Raw genomic sequence first — 21,829 nt, 5'->3', positions numbered from 1 at the left:
CATTATCTTAACTCAAAATAGATTAGAGACTTGAAGGTAAGTTCTCAAACCATAAGACTCCTAGAAGAAAATACAGGCAGTACACTCTTTGACATTGGCTTTAGCAGCATCTTTTTGAATACCATGTTTACTCAGGCAAAGGAAACAAAAGAAAAATAAACAAAACAAAAGAATAAATTAAAAAATTGGAACTACATCAGACTTAAAGACTTCTGCAAGGAAAAGGAAACCAAGAACAAAATGAAAAGACAACCAACCAACTGGGAGAAAATACTTGCAAATCATATATCTGACAAGGGCTTAATTTCCAAAATAAATAAAGAACTCATACAACTCAGCAACATAAAAACAAACAACCCAATCAAAAAATGGGCAGAGGATATGAACAGACACTTTTCCAAAGAAGATATATAAATGGCCAACAGGCACATGAAAAGATGTTCAACATCACTAATCACTAGGGAAACGCAAATCAAAATGACAATGAAATATCACCTCACACCTGTTAGAACGGCTATAATCACCAAGACAAAAAATAGCAAATGTTGGAGAGGATGTGGAGAAAAACTAACCCTTATATCCTTCTGGTGGAAATGCAGACTGGTACAGCAACAATGGAAAACAGTACGGAGATTTCTCAAAAAATTAAAAATAGAAATACCATACCACCAACTGTCCCACTACTGGGTATTTATCCAAAGAATTTGAAATCAACAATTCAAAGAGATTCATGCATTCCTATGTGTGTTGCAGTATTATTCACAATAGCCAAGACATGGAAGCAACCCAAGTGTTCATCAACTGATGAATGGATAAAGAAGATATGGTATATATATATACAATGCAATACTACTCAGTCACAAAAAAGAGAAAATCATCCCATTTGCAACATGGATGGACCCTGAGGGTATTCTGTTAAGCAAAATAAGCCAGACAGAGAAAGACAAACACCACATGATTTCACTCATATGTGGAAGATAAACACATGGATAAAGAGAACAGATTAGTGGTTACCAGAGGAGAAGGGGATTGGGGGGATGGACAAAAGGGGTAAAGGGGCACATATATGTGGTAACAGATAAAAATGAGACTATTGGTGGTGAGCACGATGCAGTCTACACAGAAACTGATAAATAATAATGTATACCTGAAATTTCACAAGGTTTTAAACCATGATGATATCAATAAAGTAAAAAAAAAATTATTGTTAAAAAATTCTAATCATCATCTGAGCTTTCAACGAGTCATGATCTTTTTGCTGGTAGAGGCTTTTGCCTCAATGTTGATGGCTGCTGAATGATCAGGGTTGTGTTTGCTGAAAATTGGTGTGGTTGTGGCAATTTCTTAAAATAAGACAACAATGAAGTTTGGTACATTGATTGACTCTTCCTTTCATGAACAAGTTCTCTATAGCATGAGATGCTGTTTGAAAGCATTTTAGCTACAGTAGAACTTTTTTCAAAATTGGAGTCAATCCTCTCAAACCTTGCCTCTGTTTTATCAACTAAGCTTATGTAATATTCTAAATCCTTTGTTATCATTTCAACAATCTTCACAGCACCTGCATCAGGAGTAGATTCCATCTCAAGAAACCACTTTCTTGGTCATCCATAAGAAGCAACTCCTCATCTGTTAAAGTTTTATCATGAGATTGCAGCAATTCAGTCATGTCTTCAGGCTCCACTTCTAGTTCTAGTACTCATGGTGTTTCCATCACATATGCAGTTATTTCCTCCACTGAAGTCTCGAACCCCTCATGGATGACTATCCATATGACTATCCATGAGGATTGAAATCAATTTCTTCCAAATTCCTGTGAATGTGGATATTTTGAACTCTTCCCATGAAACGTGAATATTCTTAGTGGTACCTAGAATGGTGAATCCTTTCCAGAAGGTTTTCAATTTACTTTGCCCAGATCCATCAGAGAATTCACTATATAAGGCAGCTATAGCCTTATGAAGTGTATTTTTAAATAACAAGACTTGAAAGTCAGAATTACTCCTTAATCAATGGGCTGCAGAATGGATGTTGTGTTAGCCAGCATGAAAACAACATTAATCTCATTGTACGTCTCCATCAGAGCTCCAGGGCGACCAGTTCATTGTCAATGAACAGTGACACTTTGGAAGAAATCTTTTTTTTTCTCAGCAGTAGGTCTCAACAATGGGCCAAAAATATGCAGTGAGCCATGTTGGAAACAGATGTACTGTCATCCAGGCTTTGCTGTTCCATTTATAGGACATAGGCAGAGTAGATGTAGCGTATTTCTTAAAGTCACCAGCCACATTAGCCCCTAATAAGAGAGCCAGTCTGTCCTTTGAAGCTTTGAGGCCAGGCATTGGCTTCTCCTCTCCAGCTATGAAAGTCCTTGATGGCATCTTATTCAAGAGAAGGCTGTTTCATCTACATTGAAAATCTGTTGTTTAGTGTGGCCGCCTTCATTAATTGTCTTAGCCAGATCTTCTGGAGAACTTGCTGCAGCTTCTGCACCAGCACTTGCTGCTTCACCCTGCACTTTTATGTTATGGAGATGGCTTCTTTCCTTAAACCAACCTCTGCCAGCTTCAAACTTTTCTTCTGCAGCTTTCTCACCTTTCTCAGCCTTCATATAATTGAACAGAATTAGGGCCTTGCTCTGGATTAGGCTTTGGCTTAAAGGAATGTTGGTTTGATCTTCTGTCCAGACTACTAAAATTTTCTCGATATCAGCAATAGGGCTGTTTTGCTTTCTTACAATTTGTGTATTCACTGGAGTAGCACTTTTAATTTCCTTCAAGAACTTTTCCTTTGCAGAGGACAAGTTTGGAAGATGGCAGAATAGGGGGATCCTGAGCTCATCTCCTCCCACAGACACAACAAACCTGTGGAACAATTTCTTCTGAAAAGAGATCTAGAAACTGGATGAAAAGAAGCTCCACAACAAAGGACAACACAGAGAGGGGTGGAAGATGCAGATTTACAACCTGCTGAGGGAAAACCATGCCCTAGCTGAGGCGCTTCATCATTGGGAATGATCTCAAAGGTACAGACTTTTTCACAGAGTGGTGGGGTATTCGAGATCCACATTAGGCACCCCAGCCCTTAGACCCAGCACAAGAGAGACAAGACCACAAAACATCTGGCTTTGAAAACCAACAAGAATACACCCAGGAAAACTACAGAACTTCAGGCAAAGGAAAACCTTCTCTTAAAGGGCCCATGCACAGACTCACTCAACTTAGAAACCAGCACAAAAACATTAGATAGAAAACTGCATAGTCCATTGGCAAAAGAGACTCACTTGCTAAGCTCAGAGCACATCCTGGAGAGGCAGGAGACAGCTTGGTCTCCCCACAACCAGGGAGTGAGACACTGGCAGTAGCCATTTTTGTGACCTAGATCAGCAGAACTAACATAGATGCTGGCAGGTGCCATTTTGGAATCCTCCCTCTAACCTGTTAGTGCAGGGGCCTGCCTCACCCACTAGAGCACTTGAGGCAATTGAGAGCAGGCAGCCCACACCAGGTCCTGCTCCACCCACCAGTGAGCCAGCAGCAGATTTGTGCCACCGGGCCTCACAACCAGCCACACAGGGGATACGCCCCACCCACCAACAGTGCCCAAAATGGTCATGTGCTGGTACATAGGAGCCTTCCCTGCCCACCATCACATATGAGCCAGTAACACAACCCTGGGCCACACAGCCAGCTTGTGCCAAAGGTCTGCCCCACCCAAGAGCAAGCTAGCTACAGCTAAGTCACCAGGCTGCACACCCAGCTGCATCAGGGGCATCCCTTGCCCACCAGTGAGCTAGCAACATCTGTGCACCTAGCAGCCAGCCTCGTCAGGGGCATGCCCCACCCACCAGTGCACACAAGGCAGCTGACTGCCATCAGGTCTTGCAACCAGCCACAGTGGGGGCCTGCAGCAGTCATGTGCACCTGGGCCTACTAACCAGCCACACCAGGGGCCTGTCCCACCCACCAGCAAACAGGGAGTGTTTGTGCTCTACCAGGTTTTTCAGCCAGCCATGCCAGGGCTTGATCTGCCCAGTAACATGTGTGTAGCAGGCACAGATAACCAGGCATCACAACCAGCCAGCCCAGGGGCCAGCCCAGCCTACATACATGCATGCAGTGGTAGTGGGACTGCCACAACAGAAGGCCACACTCAGCACACACAGGGGACACCCCTGGAGCATTTGGTATGGGTGGAAAGAGGGGAGAACACTGCTGGATCACATAAGACCACACTTCCAAGATTAGGGGACATAACTGATCTACCTAATACATAGAAATAAACACAAAGACGTAGGGAAAATGAGAAGACAAAGGAATATGCTCAAATAAAAAAACAGGACAAATCCTCATCAAAAGTGCTAAATAAAACAGAGACATTAAATCTACCTGATAAAGAATACAAACTAATGGCCAGAACGATGCACACTGAAATATATAGTAAAGGTAGTAGATCAACCACCTATAAAGTCAAAATGAAGGTCAAAAGACAAATATATCGAACTCCTCCACATCTACAATAAGAGGGCAAGGATACCCAAAATTAAAAAGGATAAAATACGATGTCAAAAACAAAACATGGGGGCCAGCCTGGTGGGGCAGTGGTTAAGTTCTCATGCTCCACTTCAGCAGCCTAGGGTTCACGGAATCAGACACTGGGTGCCAACCTACACACTGCTCATCAAGCCACGCTCTGGTGGCACCCCACGTACAAAATAGAGGAAGATTGGCACAGATGTTAGCTCAGGGACAACCTTTTTGTGACAAAAAAAAAAACAGAACAAGTAGGAGAGTAAAAGTTTAGGGCTTTTAGTATAAGGTGAAACGTAAGAGACCATCAACTTAATATAGATTGCTATATACGTAGATTATTACATATGAACTTCATGGTAACCACAAAAAAACCCCAATAAAAATACACAAAAAATAAAGAGAAAGGACCCCAAACATAATACTAAAAAAAAGCTATCAAATCACAAGAGAAGAGACCAAGAGAAGAAGAAAGGAACAAAGAAGTACTGAAACACTCAGAAAAAAGTAACAAAGTGGCAATAAATTCATACTTATCAATAGCTACTTTAAATGTCAATAGATTAAATGCTCCAATGAAAAGACATAGCATGACTGAATGCATAAAAGACAGGACCCATATATGTGTTGCATACAAGAGACACACTTCAGACCTAAAGACACTCACAGGGGCCAGCCCCACAGCTGAATGGTTAAATTTGTGTGCTCTGCTTAGGCAGCCCAGAGTTTTGGCAGTTCAGATTCTGGGCATGGACATGTTACTGCTCATCAGGCCATGCTAAGGTGGTGTCCCACATAGCACAACCAGAAGGACCTACAACTAGAATATACAACTATGTACTGGGGGCTTTGGAGAGAATAAGAAGAAAAAAAAGATTGGTAACAGATGTTAGCTTAGATGCCAATCATTAAAAAGAAGAAAAAAGACACTCACAAGCTGAAAGTGAAGGGATGGAAAAAGATATTCCATGAAAAGGAAATGAAAAGAAAGCTGGGGTAGCAATACTTATCAGGCAAAATAGACTTTAAAACAAAAACTGTAACAAGAGACAAAGAAGGGCATTACATAATGATAAAGGGAAGAAGTAAAATTGTCACTATTTGTGAATGACATGATTCTGTATATAGAAAACCCTAAAGAACTCACCAAAAAACTAGTAGAAAGATTTAACAAATACAGTAAAGTTGTGGGGTACAAAGTCAATATCAAAAATCAGTTACATTTCTATACCCTAACAACAAAATAGCAGAACGAGAAATCAAGAATACAATCAAACTTACGATTGAGACAAAAAGAATAAAATATCTAGGAATAAATTTAACCAAAGAGGAGAAAGTCTTGTACACTGAAAACTATAAGACATTGTTGAAAGAAATTGAATAAGACATAAGGAAATGAAAAGATATTTCATGCTCATGGATTGGAAGCATTGACATAATTAAAACAGCCATATTACCTAAATCAATCTACAGATTCAATGAAATCCCAATCTGAATCTCAATGATATTTTTTATGGAAACAGAGCAAACAATCCTAAAATTTACATGGAACAACAAAAGACCTTAAATAGCCAATACAATCCTGAAAAAAAAGAATTGAGGCAAGTGGCCCACAAGTGGCAAAAGCATAGATGAGAAGAAGAAAGAGAAACAAGAAGCTGAGAAAAAAATTAACTAATGATTACTCGTAAAGGTAAAGCAACATCACAATAAGACATAGGCATCAGGGTTAGATTAGATGTGTTTTAAGGAGAAATAGCACCAATATGGGCTGAGGAAGGCATGAAGTTTCCTGCTGAATATTTAAATTCCAGACTGTTTCCAAAGACTCAAATAACTTCTTTGAAACCAAAGTGGTAATTGTGGATCCTCAGAGTCTGTGGGAGCAGTTTGCACAATGATGGACTGCTTCGGTATGCTGCCGTTTGGGTGCGAGGTTTTGGGAAAGGGATGCAATGCGAACCATGGGAACTGCCCCCAGGAGGGAGATGAAAGGGCTCCCAGTGACACTGGCCCACCACCTTCACATGACTTCAGTGACACCACTGAAGCAAGGGGTGAGATGTGGCTGTCCTTCTGTGGGAATTGAGGGGACCAATTTGTGCACATTTGTGAGACACCTCCTTAATTTTTTTGCTTGTTTGTTTTTCTGCTGAGGAATATTTGCTTTGAGATAACATCTGCTGCCAATCTTCCTCTTTTTTCTACTTGAGCTGCCACCACAGCATGGCCACTGACAGACAAGTGGTATAGGTCTGCGCCTGGGAGCTGAACCTGGGCTGCTGAAGTGGAGCGTGCTGAACTTAACCATAGGCCACCGGGGCTGGCCCTGTGAGACACTTCCTGAGCTCCAGAAAGAGTTGTTAAGGGTTTTGTGACTGAGTGAGCCAGAGGAACACGTGTTAACTGAATTTAGCTGATTTCAGAGAAGATGGGAGCTACTAAACAGAGGTTCTCAACTTTGGTTGCATGCTATGATCACCTAGCAAACTTTGAAAAAAACCCACTGAATCCTAGGTACACCCCAGAGCAACTAAATTACAATCTTTTGGGTGGGGGACCCAGGCCTCAGTAGTTTATAACATTTCCCAGGTGGTTCCAATGTGTGGGTAAGTTTACAAACACTGACCTAAAGGCTCTGCAATAGTTCTCAAATCCTGTTCCCCAAACCGGCAGCATCAGCATCACCTGGGCACTTGCTTGAAAAGCACAGTTTCGAGCCCCACCCTAGACCACCTAAACCACAAATTCTGGGGGTGGAGCCTGGCAATGTGTACTTTATCAAGCCCTCTAGGTCACTCTAACGCCCACTAAAGCTCGAACATCACTGGGCTATTGCAACTAGGAATCACTACTACCAACAAAAGATGTTTCTCTATCACTAAGAATTAAAGAATATAGATTTTACCAAGTAAGACTCAGGCATGGAACATGCTCTCAAGCTATCACTTTGCCACATTTTCTTCATATTCCTATAATCACTACAACCAATTCATTTTCTGGGTTTGTAGAAATTATTATCAACAAATAACTAAATTTATGAGCATTAAAATCTGTGGTGAATATTGAATGATTAAACTCCACCAAAACCAGGAAAGACCACCACGTGTTAACTTTTCAATCAAGCATCTCTCTTGAGTTAAATATTTTGGACTTAGCAATGACTTTCAATGTTCTGCAGGTGAAAGTATTAGCTTTTTCCCTAGAGTTTCTTCTTCCTTCAGTAGATTCATCAACTGAGACACGGAACCACCTTGTACTTACCTGTGATTATGTCTTGTGATTAGGGCTGCTCCATTTATGATGCTGTCCCCATAATCTCACAGAGAATGTGTGTATGGGGGAGGGAACTTTAATTCTTCCCCAGTGAATCAGTCCATCAAGAAATATTCCAACCTGAAATAAAAATGCTACAGGGCTCAGTCTCTGAAGAGCCCATTGTCTTTATGCCAAGAAATGGGTCTGTTTTCCTTCAGGCAATGACAGTTTTCTCCAGTGGCAATTTAGGAATGTCAGAACATCTAAATTTTCTTTTCCTTCTTCTAAATCATGAATCATGTTTTTATACTTAATATTTTTTAAACTCCAGTTTATTTTTAGGTTGTTTGCATATTATGCATTCTTATTCTTATTCCTCTCCAAAGAGGAATTTTCTAAATTCTCTTTGATGTCCATGAAACCTAATGAGCCTAACATTTTGAATCTTATTTTATCATTCAACTTTGTCACAAAGATAAAAATCATACTTGCTTTGAAATGTTGAATCCCCAAATTACCTCTCTCCAACACAGTTCTAACCTGCATTCGGAAAACAAGCTTCACAGGAAATTTCCCCCAACCTATATTGATTCACCTGCTCCCTTTGCTGTGTAACTTTATACCCTTGAGGTGGAAATGTAAATATCTTTCTAATGATGAAATTCACACAAAGGGGAAATGCCACACTGTTCTGGGCACAAGATGCTACAAAAAGAAAGGACCCTCCTACTCTGAAAACAGCTGACTGTACACGGGTCTTAGTGCTGTTTGAATCAGCACCCTGGAGAGCACTCTTCCTATGTCGGGTTGAACTTTGTTCCTGTCAATCTTCTCATTGCCATTTGTGACTCAGTGAGAAAACCACTTGGGCACAACTTGTTTATTAGACTATTTTCTCTTCGTACTCAACTCTGCTTGCTTTGAGTGCCCAAGTTCAGATGCTTTCACTGGTAAAACATTATTGTGGTTGTTTTTAAATCAGTTTCCTGAGATGATTCAGCAGCAGTTTTCTTGAGTAATGAATTAAACGATGACTAAATGTTCAGTCCTCATAATTCCACTCTCAAACATCACCTCCAAATGCACCACTTTGCAAATTTATTGGCTCGCTGTATGCATATGCCCACGATGTGTTTGATATTAGTTAATATTTATTGGTTCATTTATTCAGTTTTGTCTTGATCAAAATTTTGTTAGAGGACATGTTTAGGTTTACTAGAAGTGTGCAGAAAGGAAAGACAACGTTTTAATTTTTAGAATAGTTATAAATTTGATTGGCTTTGGCAGTATTTGGTTGTTCAATATGAAGTGGGGTTCAATAAGCAGCATTTTTGTCAACCAGTATTTTAAAATGTAAATAGACTAATACCTCTGAGAAAGAAAATAAAAGAACAGCCCCTGGAATTCAGAAGCTGGCCTGACACTCATAGCTGTTCCATGTTATTCTCCTGTTGGCTATAAACAATCTCACAGAACACCAACCTCAGACAGGACTACTCTGACATCATGATAAGACAAAACAAGTCCACTTCATGATTTTGTCCAAGCACGGAGAAAAACAAAGTCAATGAGCTGTCCTCAAAATCCCAAACTCTCCCTGTCAATACCAAGATGATTGTCAGCTACTTCTTTACTAGTTTACAACCTCGTCTTCATTCTAGTTTCTCCTCCCTATAGATAAGATTCAGTGAGTTACATCACAGAATTTTCCTCACTTTCTAATGGTATCCAAACTAGAGAAAAGCCTCACTTTCTTAGACCTTCCCCCAAATCACTCAACCAAAGCCCAAACCCTGTAAATAAGCTTGAACAGGCTGTAACTGAGAACCTCGTGGTTCTTTATGGTGTGAGCTCTCCCTCACCGCAAGATGCAATAAACCAACTTGTTCAACCACAGGGGCAGTCCCGGTGGCATTTGGCTGAAGGGCTTTGGCACTTCTCTTTCTATTATCTTTTTATAAAACTTCATCACCATTTACCAAGTCTCAGTTCTAGGGACTTTTTGTTCATTTTCTTTAATCTTCAAGATAACTTTGCAACCCATAGTTGATGGGGAAACTGAATCTCCATGAAAATGGTTTTCCACTTGGAGGTCACAAAGGAAACAAGATGAAGAGAGAGAATTCAAAGCAAAGTCTGTCTGTCATCAACGCTCTGCACTTACGTTTAAGGTACATTTCAATATATATTTTTAATATGTATTAAATATGTATTTTCTCAGAAACTTTGGTTTTCCAAGTTATTTGAGTGGAAAGTTGGACAAATGACCTCTCCTCCTGAGGTTCCAGTTGATCCCTGGTGAGACCCTGAACACAGGATCCTGCTAACTTGTGCCAAGGTTGAGCCAGAGCATCTCAAAAATTAACAGTTGATTGAAAATGTTCCATTAGCTAACTCCTGAAAAACGTAGACCTGATATATTAAAAAAGTAAGCATCATGGAGGACTTTATCAGCGTCCTACTCACTTCATCAGCTGGACAAAAGATTATAGGAAAAAAATGAAAGAATGATGGGAAAGTTATGTTTAGGGAGACACCCTGTTAGGCATGCCTGGCCTTTCAATGCACAGCATATCAGTTCCCTCTTGCTGTTGTAATAAACTACCACGAACTTAGCAACTCAAAATAACACAAATTTTTTCTCTTACAGCTCTGTGGGTCTTACGTTCCACCGGTCTCCCTGGGCTAACGTCAGGGTGTCGGCAGGGCTGCGTTCCTTTCTGGAGGCTCTGGAGGAGGATCCATTTCCTGTCTCATTGGGTTGTTGGAAGAATTCAGTTCCTTGTGGTTGTAGGCCTAAGGTCCTCGTTTCCTTGCTGGCTGTCAGCTGAAGCCTGACATTCCCACCTTCTAGGGCAGCCTGCATTCCTCAGTTCATGGCCTCCTCCTTCCATCTTCAAAGTCAGCAACAGCAGGTGAAGTCCCTCATGCTTTGAATCTCTCCTCCTTCTTCTTCCATCTCATCTCTCTGACCAATACTTCTGACCCTCTTTCCCTTTTTTAATGGCTTATATGATCAGATTGGGTCCACCTGGAAAATCCATAATAATCTCCCCATCTCAAGGTCCTTAACTTAATCACGCCTGCAAAGTCCATTTTGCCATATAAGATAACATTCACAGGCTGTAGGGCTTAGGACATGGACATATTTTGGTGGGGGGGCACTATTCTGACAGCACACATGGGCAGAGGCCTAAGATGGAAAAGCCCACTGAGAGGGGAAGACGTGTGTGGTGACAGAAAGAGAAACAGATGAGAAAGACAGCTGGCCTTTCCAGATGTGAAGAGGTTATAGGTTCTCTCCTGTACTAAGATTTTAGCTTCCAGGCTTCTGAGGACTTAGTGTTTGTCCCTGTGCTCTCCTTGATCTCTCTTCTCTTAAACTGTGCATCTATATATGGAAATAGTTATTTAAAATCTATCTGGATGAAATAAGACCTTGCATAGTTTTCCACTCTGTAAACAAGTTCATGGCTTTTGTATCTTCTTAATCATAAATAAATCATAAATAAAAAGAACAGTAAAGCAAAGGCAGATAAAAAGTGAAGGATTAAGAGAAGATGAAGGAGGTGAGAAAAGGGAGAGTTTTGAAAGCAAAACTTATTATTATTACTATTTTTACCATTATTGTTGTTTGGTGCAGAAGCCGTAAAGCACATAAAACAATCTCTAGGTAGTTGGAAAGATTTCTTCTCATTTCAGCCTTAAGGCATTTGTAAAATAAGCTGTCATAAACTGACAAATATTCAAGATGAATCACACTGGGAAAATGGAGCACAGAACGAAATGATCCACCTCAAAACAACACAAATTTATTCACAAGGAGAAACCTCCTGTAGAGTTATTCTCAGGCTGAACAACTGTGAGACTGTTGAGCATCTAGGCCTAAGCTTACATGTTTTCCCTTAGGGCCATATAATCTTTCCTTTATCACCTATATTTCACGATTCTAGCATTAAATAAAAATTAAGGCTTTGACTTGATCTCGTGTCTTCACAGGTAACCATTGTATTGAATCCCCTCCAAAGTAAACGCAGCATTTCAAGGAGTGGAAGTATTCACGCAGACACCATCCCACAATGCATCAACCCCTTCAAGGAAGCAGGGTCACGTTTTTCTAACTGGTCTGAATGGTTCCACTTCTCTCCCTGAGCACCTCTGCTCTTCCCAGAAGGAAGGTTTCGGGCTTCCGCACTCGGGTGATGCAGTGAAGGGGAAACAGACAGAACTGCCTTCCAACCCCTATTCTGCCTTGTTGGCTGGAGGAGCTGGGCTCATCTTTAAAGTTGGGATAATAAAGCCTCTCTTGCATGATTGTAAGAGTGAAACGAGATGAGGCATGTGTTAGTTGTAGCTATAACTTGTACCTACAATAGGTTTGCATAATGAGCTTGGATGAAGGGTCATTTATGCTAATACCTCTGCTCTTTATCTCGTCTTGGCTCCCAAGAGGCAACCCCCACGTTCAGTGTGGGTTTCATTTGTGGCCAATACAGGACAGGAGATCAAGTGGCTTTGCTAGGTTGTGTTCCTGGGAAGGCAGTAAGCAGTGTACTGCTAAGCAATGTATTCAAATTGCTGTGTCTTAGTTTTTCCTTCCCATATATGAGGGTCATATTTCCTCCCTTACTGCCCCTTTCTCTCTTACCTACCTTATAGTATTTTGGGGTAGAAACAGCCCTATAAGCATATAGGACTAGAGGTGAAGCACATTGTCAAGTTAAAACTCACTGTCTTATTAAGCACAATCTTTATATAGCAAATCACAAATACCAAAAACAAGAAAGTGATAATTTTGCAATTCCTCTGCCCCTAACTGGAATTAACCATTTTTCCCTTTATGCTCCTGTAGGGAAGGAAAACAATTCCTCTACCCTCTAGGTCCCTCTGGCTGGTCTAAGAATTAAATTGACATGAGGCAGAATAACAAGAGAAAGTTGAACAAAGTTTAACAACATGTATACATGGGAGAAACCCAGGAAATCTGAGTAACTCACCAAAATGATGGAAACCACCACCTTAAATATCATCTTCAGTTAAAGACAAAGGAGGCTGCTGAGGGTAGTGGTTTGGGACTTCAAAGGGGAGGAAGACAATTTACATGGAGATGGAAAAGCAAATGTTTGATAAACAAAAGTTTTCTGGGCCATCTACAGACAATGTGAACCTGAGACATAGAACTTTGATAGAAATGGGCTTATTAGTGCCTTCCTGTCTGCCACATCTAGTCCATATTATACTATAGTTATCATATGGTATTAGCTCCTTCCTGAAACAAGACTTCTATCTTAAATTCTTTTAGGCAGTTGGGGGAAGGTCAAAGTTTCTTTCAGAGTCTTTTGTTCTTAAAAATAATCCAGCCAAAGAGACACATTTTGGGGTGGCCAATTCTGATCCCCTACACCCCTTATATATTTAATGCTTCTCTTTCAGTTTATCTGGTCTCTGGTGCACTTTTCCCCGACTGTTGAGAGATTGAGCATTGTGGGTCACCTACATTTTCCCAAGAAAATTTACCTTGTAAGCAGACCTCTGAATTTATGTCAAACAGACTTCTGAATTTTCTCAAAACTGCTTGGCTCAGCAGTGTGATATAAGTGGAGGAAAAATGGCCCCCGTATCTTGGCCCTAGATTGTTTACTTCTTAACAGTAGACTAGGACCACTAGCCCAAAGCCCACTGGCACCAAACTTAAATTCTTATTGTCTAATTGCTTTAAATATAGCCCAATAAGCATATTTTTCGCTATTTAGAGCCTCCCTGCTTTGCATACCCTGTGAAACTGAACCCAGCATATGACGTGCAGTCAGCCTCATGCTTGTGGCCATCAGCGTTAGCACTCTGAAGCAGACCCTCAGTCAAAGGGCACAGGGCATGACTGCTCTCATGCACCCACCAACACGCTTTGCAGTGGATCGTACCCAAGTACACCACCAGCCTCCATGCACAAAACCAGTTTGCTTTCCAAGCAGCCACCACTGTGCTGGGGTCTGGTTTCTCTTTCACTGACCGGCCTTGCTACCCCTGCTCCTGCCTGATTCAGGTGGAAAGGGCCGAGGGTGGGAGGGCACGCTTTCCGGCCTTTTGTTGCGAAACATCTCAAGTTCATTCTTCATTCAGCATGTTGCGCTTTATTCTTGGTCCCGGATGAGGTCTCCAAACTTAAGAAATGTCTCTTCTTCTCTGGGTGACAACGGGTGGGGCCTAGTATGAGATGAGGTGGCTGCTCCGGGTCTTGGCTACCTTTGCCACTGTGGCTGCCACACATTCCATAGGGTCACGGAAGCCAAGGGTGAAACAGCCCTTCAAGACACCAGCCCTGGGGGCTGGGATGAGTCTGAGCATGTCCTCTGAGGGTCTCTCCCCACAGCTTTGAGGCAGCCTCTAGCCACCAAAGCTGTGCTCAAGGGGGCGAGCAGGGCAGAGCGCCTTCTCTGGGCCTCTGCTTGGCTTTCACAGGTTGGATGCGCTCTTGGAACTCTGCTTCTGCCTGAGTGACATGTAGTCCATCATTTACATGTGTCCAGCACTCTGAACTTAGGAAACATCAACGCCAACTACCGTGAAAAGAAGAAAGAAGAAAAAAGTTCACTCCGGCATGTATGTCCCAGGTAGTAGGGACTCCCTCTGCTTTTTAGCCACCATTCCTTAGCCCAGCTGCCTCACAGATTCTCAATAGACATGTATTGAGTGAATAAAAAATAAATCGCCCTGAGGCGGCTCCGGAGCGTTCTGACAGCAGCCGTGGGTCTGGCCAGGGTGGGAGGTTAGGGTCTGCAGGCCCTATGATCTGGTCATGGAGCTCCTGGACCTCCAGTTCCCAAGAAGGACCAGCCCTGCCCTGCACCCTGGGGTGCAAGCTTGGGCCCTGGGGCAGCAGGACAGGCAGCAGGTCCGCACTCCCAGGCCAGCCCTCTCCTCCAGGAGAGGATCTATGTCCACCTGGGTCAATACCATCAGCAACTTGTTAGGAGTGGTGACTCAGTTAAGCTCCCTTGTTTCTTTAGGGTTAAAAGTAAGTGGCCATGATGAATCTGCAGGCCGTTTCCGAAATTCCATCTTCAAACACGTTTTTCTTCTTTCTTCTATTTAAAGTTCAAGCTGTGGTGTCAATTTCAACACCAACTCTTTGACAAAGCTCTCCTGGCAAGGCCACTGGTGTGCCTAAAGGGCCAGATCCCTGGGGGAGGTGTCGCTGTCACCTCCATTCTGGCTCTCTGTTTTGACTACATTTAATCTTCCTACTAACTGGGCTCAGAAAATATCCATTAAGAAACAAATAAAATGTAAACCTTATTTTTCCAATTTTATTAGAAAATGTTTTCTTTATAGTTCATGCCCATTTGAAAATGCCATCTGTATGGTTTCTAATTTTTTAAATCAGTTTTTAAACAGTCAAAATCCCTAAATATTTCCAAATTTCCCCTACCTGGAAAGCGAGCTGGGCCTCTGGCGGCTGACCTCGCTGCTCTGGACTTGTGCCCCCAGCACGGTGCAGGGCTGGGCCCCCAGGGAGGCGCGGCCCACGCAGGTCCCTCCCACGGCCTCTGGCACAGGCTTTGCTGATTTCTCCCTCATCGACTTTGTATTTCAACTTTCAATAGCTTTAAAAAATTATTGAAAATAGACTGATGATGACTGAGAAACAATATTATAAGAATATATAATAAAAACCAGGAAACTACAAATAATGCCAAACTAATCATTAACAGAAGCCTAAAACATATTTTTTAAGTTTTTATTATTTTAATAGCCGAAGATTAGCACATGAAAGAAGTGTATAAGCAGCAGCTTTATATAAGCATAAAACTTGTATTTGAAAAACATTTAAAATAAGTGGATCATAATTTGGATTCATGTTCATCACTTGTGGATTTTGATTAACAGTTGTCTCAGGTAGTTGTCCTCAATGTCTTAGGAAAACTTATCAATGAGACAAAGCAGGAAGACTTTCCTTAGAAGGAACATTCACAAAAGAGCTGCCATTGATCCTTACACATCAGGTGTGACTGCCCTCCATGCTCTCTGTGGGTGGCACCCTAGAGCATGTCCCCAAGCCACTATTGGCCAGGATTCTCTCTTCTCAGCCTACTTGTGTCAGAAGTTTTCCGGGTGAACAAAACAGAAATAGACTCAGATAAAATGAGCAAATTGACAGTTGCCAGAGGGGAGGTGGGTGGGGGTAAGGGTGAAATAGGAGAAGGGGATTGAAAGGTACAAACTCCCAGTTATAAAATAAATAAGTCGTGGGGGTGTAACATACAGCATGGGGAATATAGTCAACAATATTGTCGTAACTTTGTACGGTGACTAGTCTTACTAGGATGATTATTTCGTAATGTAAATAAACGTCATATCACTATGTTATACACTTGAAACTAATACAATATTGTATGTTAATACTGCAATTAAAAAAAGAAGTCCCCAGCGTGGGAGGAGCCAGGAGATGCAGACACCGGCTCCCAGCCTGCCCCGGAGCCTGCCTCCACGTGCAGTGCAGGCAGCCCACGGCAGAAGGGATTAGGTTTTGCCCCTTTCTTCAGGTGGAAGAAAGGGGCAATACCTAACCCTACCGGTGAAGGAAAAGTGACAGTAAAAGGTACTGTGGGTCTTTCATTCTTCATTTCAGTGGAGGTAGGAGGGAACCTACTGTATCTGAAGATGCCACAGATAACACGTGAGAGAAAGGTCAAAGAATGGAAACACAAGGGAAGATGAGCAACCGCTGAAAACAGTGCCCGTGAGCGGCCGCCGCCCTGCGCTCAGAGCAGCCTGGAGCCTGGGGCGAGTGATTACCGGCTGCAGGTGCTGACAAGTCTCAGCCTGTCACTGTGCCACTTACGCTGTCACACGACAGCCGAGGCAGGCCGGCAGCCCGCTCCGCCTGGCTTCCTCAGCCTCCCTCTGCCGCGTCTCCACCTTCCCTTGCTCCATGTGTGATGCGGTCCGGGCCTGCGCGGGGCCAGGGCTCCGGTGTGGACTTGCTTGTGAGAGGAGCACAGCGCGCTCTGCGTTCAGCGTCTCTGCATGTGGGTCACAGGCGGGTCACTGGACTCACGCAGTGCCAGGCATCCCCATCATAGCCTTTGGAGTGGGCCACTATTTTTATTTGGTACCTAGGAAACCTGAGGCTCCAACAAGAATAATCTGCCCTGCTCTTGGAAAGCAGTAGAGCCTGGCTTCAACCCAAGGGCCTCTGGAGAGAGGGCAGCTGTGTCTGAACTCAGCACCATCCTTTTGTTCCCCCCTCTCTTAGTGACCAACTGTAATAATAGCACCAATGATGAATCACCAGAATGAGACCTGCAGCAGTGGGGACTGTGCTGAGCCCTCGATGTGGAGCCCAGTAGAGGTTGGGGAAGAAACGGAGGCACGGCCGTGCAGCCATTTCCCGGCATGCTGAGACAGCCAGGGAGAATCCCCACCGGGAGCAGAGGAGGCCCTCCCCATGCCTGCTGAGGCAAAGCAGGCGTCCCCTATTCGGGAAGGTTGGGCTTCTGCCCAAGATCCAGCAAACAGGACAGCGATGTCTAAAATTAGATGACTGTGACAAAATTCTACCACTAAAAAAAAAATCCCCCAATTAATGTCCAGCATCCCCATCTCTGATGAAACCTGTGCTGGCCTCCGATCTGCCTCCTGCCCCGTGAGCCTTGTAGGTAACATGGGGTCGCAGCACCTACCCTCAACTCTCTGATGAGAAAACCGCCCCCGTCAGTGCTGAGTGTTCTTGCTGGAGGAGCGAGGAGGAGGCCCATTGCCCCCAGGGCACCCAGCCCGCCCAGAGGAAAGGATGCTGCCCTCCATCCCCGAGGGTGTGGTTGCTGAGGCAGAATAACAAACACCGTTCAGTATTTTAAGACAAAAAATTACAAAATTGTTTTGAGAATTTACCCCCAAACATCATCATTTATATCTCTGATGACAGAACATAGTCTGTATGTGCAAAATGAGTATTTACTAAACTGAAGCGTTTTGTAAAATTTCTGGAAGAGTCTGAAGTAATTTTCAGATCTTTATCACGGACCCCCCAAGGCCTCAGGCCAGTTGTCAGGGAAGCCCACAGGTTCGGTGGGGGAGCCTGCGTCTGGGGCCATGCAGCCACTTCCTTCCCAGTGGAAACATAGCTGCTCCTTGAAGGGCTCGTGTTGCATCTGCTCTACACAGAGGTGATAATATTTACCTCTCAGAGTTTCTGGCAGGATTAAATAAGACGAGAAAAATGCTAGACATAGGGCCTCGGCACCTTAGTCAAAGCCAGCTCCAAGCTTCCTCCCTTCCTCCCTCCTCCTATCTCCAGGGCCGGTGTCTCCTCAGGACGAGACGGCAGAGCGACCAAGCTTCAGCAGGCAGGGGCTCCTCTCCTCCCAGCCTCAGTACCTCTGCCTGGACAGGGGCCTATGGAGAGAGGCTGGGGCTGCCGCCCACAGCAGGCCTCCACAGGTCATGTGCCCCTTGGGAACTGCAGGGTGTGTCTCCTCTTAACTCCCACAGGGTCCTCTGCCTCCTGGCCCAGACTCACCAATCACCACACCAGGGCAGAGACCAAAAGAAAAGGCTGGTGCTTCTGTCCCGAGTGTTCCAGCTTAGAACCCTGAGAGCCCAAGGGGACTTCTGCCTCCGCGATCAGGCTGTGCTTTCCCAACATCCAAGGAATCCTGCACAATAAACACAAATACAAGGAAAACGATTTCAGCACATGCTGAGTATTTTCTACGGGCCAGACACTTCCCACATATTATCTCATTTAATACTGTAAGGATAAATTTAAAAAATAAATTATTCCTGTTGTCAAGAGGGAAACAGACCTTTCCCCCACCCTTCTTAGGCCATTTAGGTGAGAAACTGAGTGGTTGTGAATCCTTTCTCTAATCTCTTGATTTGTTTATAAATCTTTGTAAGGAGAAGTGACTTGCCAATTCTACAACCCAGTAACGTTTCCCAAGTGTCTGGGATTCAGCCCTTTTGAAATCACACATCTGAGAAGGCTCAGCCCCACTCTCCCTGTCACTGTGGGGCCTAACTGCAATGCCTCTCTTGGAGCTGCAACCATCTGCTAGCAGGCAAGAATATAAGAGAAGTTTTATTACTCCCTTGGATAAAGGCAATTAACTAGAGCAAATGGCTCCTTAACTCCCAAGTGAGTTTAGATGCTGCCAAGTCCTCTACAGGAAGATGAGGTGTGTTACTCTGAGAATTTGGGGATGTCGTGGTTAAAAATAGGGTGTTGTAGAAGGGTTGGTGGCCTGGCTGTATAAGTGGGTGGAATTCTGTCCTTGCCCTATCTCTTTGTGACCGGCTCTTAGTTAATATCAGCCCCGCCGTCGGTTCCCCTTCAGAGAACCCAGCAGGGATGGGCTAAAACTAAAGGCCCACATCCCCAGATCCCTGGGTCCTTAGTGACACTCATAGGAAAATGCTTGTTTCTTTAACCTCTGACCCACTGAGCTATAGAGCCAAAGAGAAGTTACAAATTGTTAAAGTCCAGATGGGCTCATGCTGGGCTCCCACTAAAGTCATGCTGATCCCAGGACCTTGAAGTCCTTTTACAGAGAAACTAGTGTCCAGACAATACCCAGAAACCGAGGCTTCCCAGGCCCAGCTCCTCGGCTCCCTGACGTCAGAGTGCACCTTCCCCCGTGGAGACAAACAGCCGAGGACGCTCATCTGAGAAACCCTCTGTCTCCTCGGCTGGAAGCAGCCCCAGACACAGGCCCATGGGAAAACGCTGATCAGGAAGGCCACGGCACCCTCCCCTAACTAAAGCCCCAAATAAAAAGCCCCACCCGTTTCTTAACGGGGAGCTAGCAATTTGGGGGGCCCTGGCCCTTGCTTTCCTGCCTGTGCCTGGTGAAGGAAAGCTCTCCATTATCCCCCCAAGATTGTGTTCTCGTTATTTGCATTGGCTTTGGGATCAGAGATGGAACTTCCGGTAACATCTTCACAGTGACCTGCACTGCATTGTACTCTGATATGCTTATTCCCTAATAAAACTGCTTCCTTTCTTTCCTGTTTGGTGGGTGGGATTCTGTTTCGGTAGGAATTTACTTCCCCAACAGTCCTCATTAGAGTCCTGTGGAGGAACCACTCTTACTGTCCTCATTTTACAGACGAGGAAACCTGGATGAGGGGGGAAGAGGCGAGCAGACTAGCGAGAGTCGGAGTTCAACCACCTTCTTGAATTGTAGTCCACCCCAGGGCTTTCAGACACCCTTGCTGGTCACAATGGCAGCAACATTTGGGGCTCCTGTGACTTAATCTGAGAAGATCTGAATTGGAGAAAGCCTCTGGCAAAGGTGTTTTGTAAATTGTGGAGTCCTGCAAAAGCATTAGGCCTTCTTCTCATGTGGGGCATTAGGTGAACATTACAGACTCTGAAAACCCCCTTACCTTACATACGAGATGCTTCCTGGAGGATGGAGGGCCTAGCCTGGTCACTGACAATAAAATCAATGTAATGATTTTATTTAACGATTTGTAATATTTGTAATTTAATGATTCGTAATAAAATCAAACTAATGTGAAATTAAGTTTTCTTTTAGGTAATCTACTAAGTTTAGCTGAACTCCAGTTTTTTAATCTGAAAAAATGGCCAAATTCTTTCACAACTGACCAGCACTATATTAGAGGTCCCAGGCCTCTTGACTCTCCTTGGGGGGCACCGTTGTCAGAACTTTGGAGGCCGTGAGAACAACAGAGACAGGAAAAGAAGACTTGTGAGTTCCCCACACAGCTGATGTGGGACACACGGTTTCTCACTCAGTTTCAAATTCACAGTTGAGGATTTGGGGACCCCATGGGGCGTTCTAGGTCTAAACTTCTCTAGTTGTCAAAAAGGAATCTGACCTTTGTCACCTTCCTATTTATCTGAGCTAAACAGAACATGATGTGGTCGGTATTTGCAAACTGCTTTGTGATTTCAATAGGAAGAACAGCATCCCTCTGTGTTTAAAATGGTCTTTGCTTATCACTTCATTTTTTTAAGTCTTAAATGTGAAGCTGTAGCTCCTTGACTTTTCCCATTTAATTTAAAAGGGCTACATTTTTTTAAGTGAATTAATTGAGTTTCTGGCATTAATACCATCAAAGGATCCTTTTGTGATCTTTCCAGCGACCAGATGCAAATGGGCAGAATCGATGCCTTGATGGTTCTGTAGGCTGTGACAAAGGAAGCTGGAATCAAATATGCACAGTTTATGGGTGGAAAGTAGAAGGTAAGAAAGGGGCACTTACTGGACAGTTTCTCCCCAGAAGAGACTCAAAGATTTAAGAGGCAAGAAATACCAAGAAAGGTGTCACCTCAGGCCATGTGTTTAAGATTTGAGGAATGAAAGCTAGGATGAGCAGGGGTCTTTCTCCTGTCACCCCTTCCTCCTTCCATGGACAGCTGAGGGCTCCAGGTTGTCACATGACCTGGCTGTCCTGTAAAAGGGGAAATAGAATCCAACTGCCGTGGGAAGCATGGAGAAGGGGCCTGACAGGGGCTGGACGGGAAGATGCTGGGTTAGAGGAGATGCCCTTCCTGTGATCAGTTATAACAAGACGAGGCTGGAGATAGCTAAGGAAACTCCAGTCTCTTTAATTTTAAAGCTGATTTTAGGCCAGTAACCTTATTTTGAAAAGCCACTAAGTGTGTCTATTTGGAGAGGATGTTTATATCTGGTTAAAAACATATTTTCATCACCATCCAGCAATTTCTAAGTAAAACTACATTGCATGCCTTCCTGAGAATGGCCGTAAAGCTAGGCTTCTCGACTGTGGCTCACATTAGCATCACCTGTATGGCACTGGCCCCGCCTCCAGAGAGCTTGATTAATTGGTGTGTGGTGCTCCTCTCCCATGGGTGTTTTTTAAACCTCTCTAAATCATTTTAATCTGCAGCCAGGGCCGACGTCTTGTTGCTAAGCAACCTCTACCCTCCCTTCCCAGTGGGTTCCCTGAATCAGAAGGCACTCCTTTGTGAGGTAGTGCAGACCAAACATCATTTTTAATCTGGGAAATGTTCAGGGCTGACTTGTCTCTGATAGTCTAAGAGGGTGCAC

At 43.6% G+C, this 21,829-nt stretch overlaps 1 long non-coding RNA gene across 3 annotated transcripts in view; it reads right to left on the bottom strand.

The window, feature by feature from the left end:
* The window catches only part of LOC139076722 (uncharacterized), a 63,081-nt gene extending 44,634 nt beyond the window's left edge, over window positions 1–18,447 (bottom strand). For all 3 annotated transcript variants that reach the window (XR_011528613.1, XR_011528615.1, XR_011528614.1), the window contains exon 1: window positions 18,310–18,447. This is a non-coding gene — a long non-coding RNA (uncharacterized lncRNA). The remainder of the gene's footprint in view (window positions 1–18,309) is intronic.
* Window positions 18,448–21,829: the final 3,382 nt, after the last annotated feature.

This window comes from Equus przewalskii, chromosome 17 (assembly GCF_037783145.1).
Source record: "Equus przewalskii isolate Varuska chromosome 17, EquPr2, whole genome shotgun sequence".
NCBI lineage: Eukaryota > Metazoa > Chordata > Mammalia > Perissodactyla > Equidae > Equus > Equus przewalskii.
The sequence above is the reverse complement of the archived record's forward strand: the minus strand, read 5'-3'. Positions and strand labels throughout refer to the sequence as shown.